This window comes from Tetrao urogallus, assembly GCF_951394365.1.
Source record: "Tetrao urogallus genome assembly, chromosome: 3".
Lineage (NCBI taxonomy): Eukaryota > Metazoa > Chordata > Aves > Galliformes > Phasianidae > Tetrao > Tetrao urogallus.
This window is the reverse complement of record NC_136815.1, coordinates 40,375,848-40,378,252: the sequence shown is the minus strand read 5'-3', so window position 1 is coordinate 40,378,252 and position 2,405 is coordinate 40,375,848.

Below are 2,405 nucleotides of genomic sequence, written 5' to 3'. Positions count from 1 at the left end.
TTTTAGCTGATTCTCAAACTTCTGTCTTAAAACAACAACCTTCTACTCATGTTAATGTCTTGATTAAATCTCACAATGCAAACACCCACACATTAAAAGAATTTCAGCTGGTATACATGACCTGGACATTTGTAAGAATATATATAATATATGTATGCCCAATATGTTTTCAGGCACTATGGGAGAAAAAGGCAGCACAATTATTTTTTTCTCTTACCAAGGCACTGTCATTTAAGCATAAGCCTGGAATAGCCTAAAATTGGAATTCAGGTTTTACAAGATGAAAGCATGACAGGAAGTGTCAGATTGCTGTGGAATAATATATGTTTCTGAAAATAATCTCTTGAGAAGGCAAAATATAAATGGCATGCTTTATCCATCTTGCTTAGTAAAAGAGCTGCAGTTAAAATTTGTTTTAAAGTAGCAGGTACAGTGAATACCGTTGCTCATCTTGTTTAATTTTGCAAGGGTGTGGGTACCGACTACTAGTAGTGTCACAAAGTATGTTCAGGATTGTTTTGATACCTGTATTTATAAAATGGGGGGATTAATTTCTGTTAAGCAGCTCCTGTGTGTTACATGTATTGGACATGGCAAATATTTGTTTACAGTCTTTGTTCTAATAAACCATGCATTTAAGTTTTAGTGAAACAAAGGAAATGTATGGATATGTGATTGAGATTAAAGTTAGTCTTAAAATGTAAATAAAATGTGGAAAGTGTCTGAGGCTGTGCCATTTCTATAACAGTGATGTATTATATGTACAGTAACTTGCAGAAGTAGTGGAAAGCCAAACATAATATTGCTGCTGGTTTTACATGCACCTTCTATTCTTACATTTTGTATGCTTAGTTTACTTTAGAGGTCAAGGTATTTCTTTTGCTGCAGAGTAACATCTGTCATCTCTGCTACCACTTCTTTATACAAACTTGCACTGTGCATGTAAAGAAAAACAAAAAACCAAACAGCCTCCCCTCCTCAAACCAAAAGCAAATATCTCATCTATCAGATCCCCCTACGCCTCCCCTCCAGAATCTTTTGAGAAATGAGCACAACTTTCAAGTGACTTACTTGACCTCTGAGCAGTTTTCAGACCGCACTTCTGAAGTCTCTCAGGTCTCTGTCGTGCTTTGGCAGTTGTTACCTCGATTCATGCATTCTTGCATCTTTCTTTCTTTTATGTTTCTTTCCTTTTTTTCTTGTCCCACCTTTGCCACTCCTCAAACACACACAAAAAGAATCTTCTGGAAGCTTTAATAAAAAACCCACACGTACCACAGATCATCATATCTCCATCTGCTTTTCATGTGTTGTGTTTCTCACTGTCCTTCTACTTAGAATGCCTGTTGCTTCTTAAAAATGTTGGTCTGTGTTTTCAATATATATATTTTTTTCTGCTGAGATCGTTGGTTTGGGTTCTGTTACTGATTTCTCATAAGAAAGTAAGCTAGCAGTGTCCTGTTGGAAATGAGATCCCTCTTGGAAAATGTAAGTGTTTGTTTATTGTGGTGAGAACATATAACAGTGGGAATAAGCTGACTATTTGCATTCAAGGTTTTATTCTTTCAAAAAAGTGAATTTAATCAAAAGCCATCAACAGCCAGGTAACTTTGTTTGATATGCCTTTGCCAGTCTCACATGTAAAGAACCTCTAAAAGCAATAAACTAGACGTTCTTTGCTTTCAATTGAGAAATTTAATTTTTTAAATACTTTTTATTTTTTACAAATTTGGCACTTCTAGAATTAGTGGAACTATAGCTGCCAGCTACCTCTTGTCTGTATTTATATGACGTGTCATTTGTGACAGTTTGGTGGTTTGGTTGAAGTGCACTGCAATGTTTTCCTACTTGATTTTCATTTGAATGACTTTGATGCCATTAAATCCTCTTTTCTTACACTGACATTGGTATCTATAATCAGTTACAATAATGGATTCATGCAGTTCTGAGATGTGAATTTTGGGGAAAATTGCAGCATAAACTCAAGAGAGTGAGAAATGCTCAGACTATTTACGTGGTTTAAGAGACTGTCTTATTGGCAGCATGAAAAATGGTCTGGTTGATCACTTGGTCATATCTGATACAAGATCATCCTGCATCATCAAGTTTTCACCCTTGTCTGTACTTGATCTGTTTGTATCTGTACTAATCTGCATATCCAACTCTAAGCAGACACACTTTGCATAGGAAAAAACAGTGGTGGCGAGAGCTGACCTGAACTCTGACACCAGGGTGTGAGGTGACTGAAACATACTCCTGGAGTGGTCTTATGTGTCTTGGATTTCCCTTTTGCTCACAGTGGTACAAGACTGTATGCAACTCCTTATGGAATGTTACAGTGTTTTTGACTACTGCAAGAAGTTGAAAGCCTTCCCTAAGCTGTTCTATTACTTGTGGAAGATTTT